The sequence below is a fragment of the Gastrolobium bilobum genome, unplaced genomic scaffold, assembly GCF_033153095.1.
Source record: "Gastrolobium bilobum isolate Gb01-03AN ecotype WA unplaced genomic scaffold, APGP_CSIRO_Gbil_v1 utg545383, whole genome shotgun sequence".
NCBI classification, from domain to species: Eukaryota; Viridiplantae; Streptophyta; class Magnoliopsida; order Fabales; family Fabaceae; genus Gastrolobium; species Gastrolobium bilobum.
Window position 1 is genome coordinate 25012 of NW_026897376.1, and position 6747 is coordinate 31758.

Sequence of the window (6747 nt, forward strand, 5' to 3'; positions counted from 1 at the left end):
TTTGAATATTTGATTGGTTATATGACTTATTATGGGCTGTTATATGTATTAAATATAAATTATATTATATATATTAAAAATATTATTTAATATCTAAACATGTTCCAACGTGTAGTATGACATTTTTTAGAATTTACGTGTCGGCGTGTCGTGTCGTAATGCGTGTCCCGTGTCAGTGTCGGTGCATCATAGCATAGGATAATACAAGGATAAACTTGAAAAGGACGCCAAATCTACACCAATTTGTTAGCTTCTTTCCAAGATGACTGTAACATCCCCGTCTCGAGCCGGTTCAATTAACATACATATGATAAAACAGAAAACAGCGGAAGACTTAACTTCTGGAAATACGAGCTAACTTTTTTTTTTTTTTCTTTTTAAATTCTCATTCGTCGTAAACGAAAATCGGGCAGAGTTTCCTCTATAAATCGGACAACTGGGGATTTTCCAATCCCTCACAGAAGCATTTCCTGATAAACAGTTTATACAAATATAATCAAATGCCCATCCATGGGCGCATGCATAACATGGCTCAGTGCCACTATATCTAACAGCATGCAATCCAACACGTAAACATATCTGAATACTACCTCATCATATAACGTGCCTGAATACCCAAATGTACATGCATCAAAGCGACAGACATGTACAAAACATATACAGGCCATATACACAATAAAGGATCAATATCATGATCCATCAAATGCGAAAATACTAAAATACATCAAACACTCCAAAAAGGTAGTAGCCTACAGCCACTCAAAATCCAATCTGCCAACTGCCTCAGCCACGTGTCGTGTCCCTGCCTAGTGAGGACTCACGGGGAATCTGGGCACCTGAAAATATGTCCCCAAAGAGGGGTGAGATTACAAATCTCAATAAGCTCCAGGTTTATAGAGAATTCTCCATACCCCTGGCTCACTCCTGCATGAAAGTCAGATACAGAGTATACAAATACAACATATAACAGATATCATAACAGAACAGAGCATATATCCATATCATATCAGAGATGTGCGCCGTCATTCCCAAGGGAGGACCCCAAGCGGAAATCAACGCACGTGTTCCCGAGGGAGGACCCCAAAGCGGAACCAGACATATCAGAGGCGTACACCATCAGTCCCGAGGGAGGACCCCAAAGCGGACATCCGGGTACTATACAATCAATGGCCAGAGATTGTTACAGAAATCATATTACAGAAGTCATATCAGAGCAAAACATATCATGTTATCAAATAACTCTATATGAATGCATCTATACAAAGCATCTAAATCACAGTCATACAGTCCAACCATAGTTCACTAACCATGGTGGAGCACTCAAGCAGGAAAAGACTCCTTAAACATAGAGCTTACCTCTTGAAGCTTTACCAATACGCTTACTTGTGGAACAAGTTACTTTTATCGCTTCAAGAGATTTCCGATCCTTCTCAATCCCTAGGCACACCTAGAGAATAATTTACAATGCATCAATAAAATGATGCAATACCATAATTATTTCATAAGCATACATTTTATCGCTTATTTTCCTTTCTTTGCATTTTTGCCAATCCTATGCCAATACACAAGTCTAGACCTCTTTATAACCGTTGGTGTTCTTTAATTTAATCAACCATTCCCTTAGGAATTTTCAACATAAATCATGCTATTTTTCTTCAAAACTCATCACCTTCATACAATTTATTACAACACATTTTATTTAAAATAAAATGTACAAAATATATCCCTAAATACCCTATAGGTCGAATCCTACAAGGGGAATTTCCAAAGATCCTTCTCTTTTACAATACATTTTCGTTACTTCATTACAACTTGCAAACACCTAGGAATGCTTCCACTAAATTCCTATTTTGAGTTTAGACACCAAGTCCTTTTTACTTAGGCATTCTTACTATCTCATCCATTTTCACTCATTTCCAACACACTATACCTTCACAATACATAATATAATTTTTTTCACAATAACTCCTACTCACTCCATGATGGCCGAAACCTAGGAGGAAGATGCAATAGGGCTTTTAAATTTTTATATCACATGTGGATACTTACTCAACACTATAACTTCCTAAACAACAATAATCCATCATAAATTTCACATTCTAACATCAATTATTTCCCAACAAAATATGCTCATCATTAACAAGACTCAAATCACCAAAAATATAACCATAGGGTTAGAGGTTTCTTACCTATAGTTGCCAACCCAAGCTCCAAGGAACAAAACCCAAGCTTTTCTCACTCAAAAACCCCACTTTTCCACAATGATGAATAGTGTCACGAATTGGGGGTGAGGAATATTTCTCTCTACAAGCAAAACCAGCCCAAACAAAGCGGTGGAATGGATTCCTTGGTTGATTTCCTATGAATTTCGTGTATGGACTTAAGGATTTGGTTGAGTGTGGAGGGAGAAATCAAAGGAGAAAGAAAACTTGAAAACCTAGCCTTCCATGGAGGAGAGACTCGGCCTTGAGGAGAGAGAGGGAAGGTGAGCTGATGTGAATAGTAACTTTTGGAAGGAACTTAAGTTATAAGCACATGTGGCTTTCTCAATCGGATGTTTTTCTATCGCGTATTTTAACTTAACGGACCCGGAACTAACTTATATCTACGGAGATATTTTTATTTTTCTAAAATCATTTACATTAATTTTAATTTGTTACTAAACAATATTCATAATTCACAGTATGGTTTTTGCACCGTTTTAACGAAATGCACTGTGAATCACTAACTGTACTTCGCTCACTTCTGAACTTAACTTATAAACTTATCATTTTCTTGGGCTTATTTTGACTTGCTTGGCATATATTGGACTTTCTTATTCTTATTTTATCAGTTATTTATTTCTGGACTCTACCGGTTGCTTAAACAGCAGTACAAAATACCCGGTAAAAACACTATTCACGAGATTTTCACGGAAAGTGCCAGACTATACAATTTTTCGTTCTGAACTCATATTTGTCGTCAGAATTATCAAATTATGTCTCTAAAATTATTTTGCTCTTTTTAAGCTCTACCGGTTAATTCACAAAACTGTAAATTCTCCGGCAGAACGCACTGTTCATAACATAGTCATGATTACAGTCAAAATACTCGAAATCGCTCACTGAATCTAATTATGGCATTTAAATCCTTAAATTAAATCTCTAACTAAGATTTACCAGTTAGGGTCATTATATTCACCCCACCTTTTGAGGATTTTGCCCACAAAATCAAATATCAAATATACATATACCTGACATCAAACTCAGGATATCGCTGGAGAATTTCATTCTCCCGCTCCCAAGTGGCGTCCTCAGGAGTCAATCCTTCCCATTGTACCTTGATCATGTGAAAAACACTATGATCCGACACGTATTTTCGAAGTTGACTGATGTGAAAAACACTATGCAAATTTGACAGATGTGGAGGTAAGGAAAGCTGATAAGCCACAGGTCCGACCCTTTTCATAATCTGGTAGGGCCCAATGAACCTAGGACTCAACTTCCTCACTCCTAGAGCACGCCCAACACCCGTAGTCGGAGACAAACAGATAAATAGATGATCCCCTTCTGAAAATTCAAGGGGTCGATGCTTTGCATCATAATAACTCTTTTGGCGACTCTGTGCTTTCTTCAATCGATCCTTAATCATCATCATTTGATCGGTAGTCTCTTGGATCAGATCAGGCCCAAATAACTGCCTCTCACCAATTTCTGCCCAACAAGTAGGCGCCCTGCACCTACGGCCATACAAAGCTTCATAGGGAGCCATGCCCAAACTGGCATGATAACTATTATTGTAGGAAAATTCCACCAGAGGAAGATATTTATCCCATGCATTTCCCTACTCTAAGGCACAAGCCCTCAACATGTCCTCCAGGGTCTGAATAGTCCTCTCAGTCTGACCATCAGTCTGGGGATGATAAGCTGTGCTCAGCCTCAACTGTGTACCGAAAGCCTGTTGCACTGCATCCCAAAGTCTAGAAGTAAATTTAGGGTCCCGATCACTAATGATACTTTCAGGAACACCATGAAGTTCCACAATCTCTCTTACATATATCCGGGCCAACTGCTCTGTGGAGAAACTCGTTTTAACTGGTATGAAATGTGCAGACTTTGTCAATCTGTCAACAACTACCCAGATGGAATCAAAACCAGCCTGAGTTCTCGGTAATGCCACTACAAAATCCATAGAAATACTGACCCATTTCCATTCCGGAATATCCAAGGGCTGCAGTAATCCAGAAGGTCTCTGATGTTCAATCTTAACTTTCTGACATGTCAAACACTTACTCACAAATAGAGCAATGTCTTTCTTCATTCCCGACCACCAGAAATTCCGTTTCAAGTCTTGGTACATCTTGGTAGCACCAGGATGGATAGTGTACTTACCCATGTGACCCTCAGTTAATACCTCATCTACCATCTGACCTTTTGGAACAATGATCTGATCCTTGTAAAACTTAAGACCGAACCTATCAGTGGACACAAAGTCCTGCTCTTTCATAGACTGAATCTCTTCATCAAGCAATTGAGCTTCTTTAATCCGCTCAACTAATGAATTCAGGACTACCGTAGTAGTCAATAAATGCGGACTATCTTCTATATTCACAGGAATGTGGAGATCCCTGAATTTCTCAATCAAATTATACTCGGAAATCATCAAATTGGCCATACCAAGCGTCTTTCTGCTTAAAGCATCAGCTACTACATTGGCTTTACCAGGGTGATATTGCAATTCAAAATCATAATCCTTCAGAAATTCCACCCATCGGCGTTGCCTCATATTTAGCTCCTTCTGATCAAACAGATACTTTAGACTTTTGTGGTCACTGTAGACAATAAAATCGGCCCCGTATAGAAAGTGTCGCCAAATTTTCAATGCGAACACTACGGCTGCCAACTCAAGATCATGTGTCGGATAATTCTCCTCATGCGGTTTCAACTGCCGAGAAGCATAAGCGACCACCTGCCGGAACTGCATTAACACACAGCCTAACCCAAACTTAGAAGCATCACAATACACCACAAACTTACTTGTAGGATCCGGCAATATCAATACCGGAGCTGTAGTCAACTTCCTTTTTAACTCTTGAAAGCTCACTTCACATTCTTGGGTCCACACAAATGGGTTCCCTTTACGGGTTAACCGTGTCAAAGGTAAAACCATCCGTGAGAATCCCTCAATAAAACGCCTATAATATCCAGCCAAACCAAGAAAACTCCTGATCTCTGTAACATTTTTAGGACGTTCCCATTCTACCACTGCTTCAATCTTGCTCGGGTCCACTGCCACTCCTTCAGATGAGATGACATGGCCCAGAAATTGTATCTCAGAAAGCCAAAATTCACATTTTGATGGTTTAGCATACAACTGATGCTCTCTCAGAATCTGCAAAACAACCTTTAGATGCTCAGAATGCTCTTCTTTACTCTTTGAATATATCAGTATGTCATCTATAAAGACCACCACAAACTGATCCAGATAGGCTTTAAAGATCCGATTCATATAACCCATGAAAACGGCTGGTGCATTTGTAAGCCCAAAAGGAATAACCAGATACTCATAGTGCCCATAACGGGACCTGAAAGCTGTCTTCGGAACGTCATCCGGCTTTACCCGGATCTGATGATACCCGGACCGGAGATCAATCTTAGAAAATACAGTCGCACCCCGCAGCTGATCCAACAAATCATCTATCCGCGGCAAAGGATACTTATTCTTAACAGTAACCTTGTTCAACTGCCGGTAGTCTGTACATAATCTCATAGACCCATCCTTCTTCTTAACAAAGATCACCGGGGCTCCCCAAGGAGACACACTCGGCCTAATAAAATTTTTTTCTGGATAGGTCTTCAATCTGCTTCTTCAATTCAGATAATTCTAGAGGTGACATCCGGTATGGGGCAAGAGAAATAGGTCCCACACCAGGCAATAAGTCAATTGCAAATTCAATTTCCCTCTCTGGAGGAAAGTGCAGAATCTCATCCGGAAAGTCATCCTCAAATTCAGAGACAATCGGAATAACAGAAATTGGCTCCTTGTTGACGCCAACCAGACCTCCCAATAAAACATACCCGGAATCTCCTTCCTTCAAGGCCTTTACCACCCGAAGTACAGACAAATAAGGAGACTCCTTTTCTTCATCATAAGATGAGACAGAAATGGTTTTACTGCAGCAGTCAATCTTCACACAGTACTTGGACAACCAATCCATCCCCAGAATTAAATTCACAGAAGCAAGGTGCAAGACAATAAAGTTGGCAGAATATTCCCTGCCCTCATACTTGAATTTCACATTTTCACAAACATAGTCTTCATTAAAAATTCTTCCCACAGCCGTAACAATCTCAGCCTCTTGCTGAGTCACTGCATATACTCGGGCAACTGGAGGTGGGAGAGGTAGAGATGGTTCCTCAACCCCAATAGGAGCCGGAGTGGCCCGAATAGTAGAAACCTGTCCCCCATTAAAGGGGCAGTCCCTAATAAAATGCCCAGGTTGGCCACATTTGTAACACAGTCTTCTGCAACATATTTGGGGGGCCTGGGACCACGATTTCTGTACATCATCACACTCCATGACAGTAAAAATGCGATCCAATTTTTCTAACCACTGGATTGCAGCAATGAGATTAATGCCTCCTTTATAATTTGGTTGTGCATGTTTTAGGAAGGCAGTTAGCATTCTTTCTCTTTGCACTCAATTAGTGGCTGGCTGTGCCACACCACCCCTGTGGCTCCATTGCTCATTCATATCATTATTTCCTT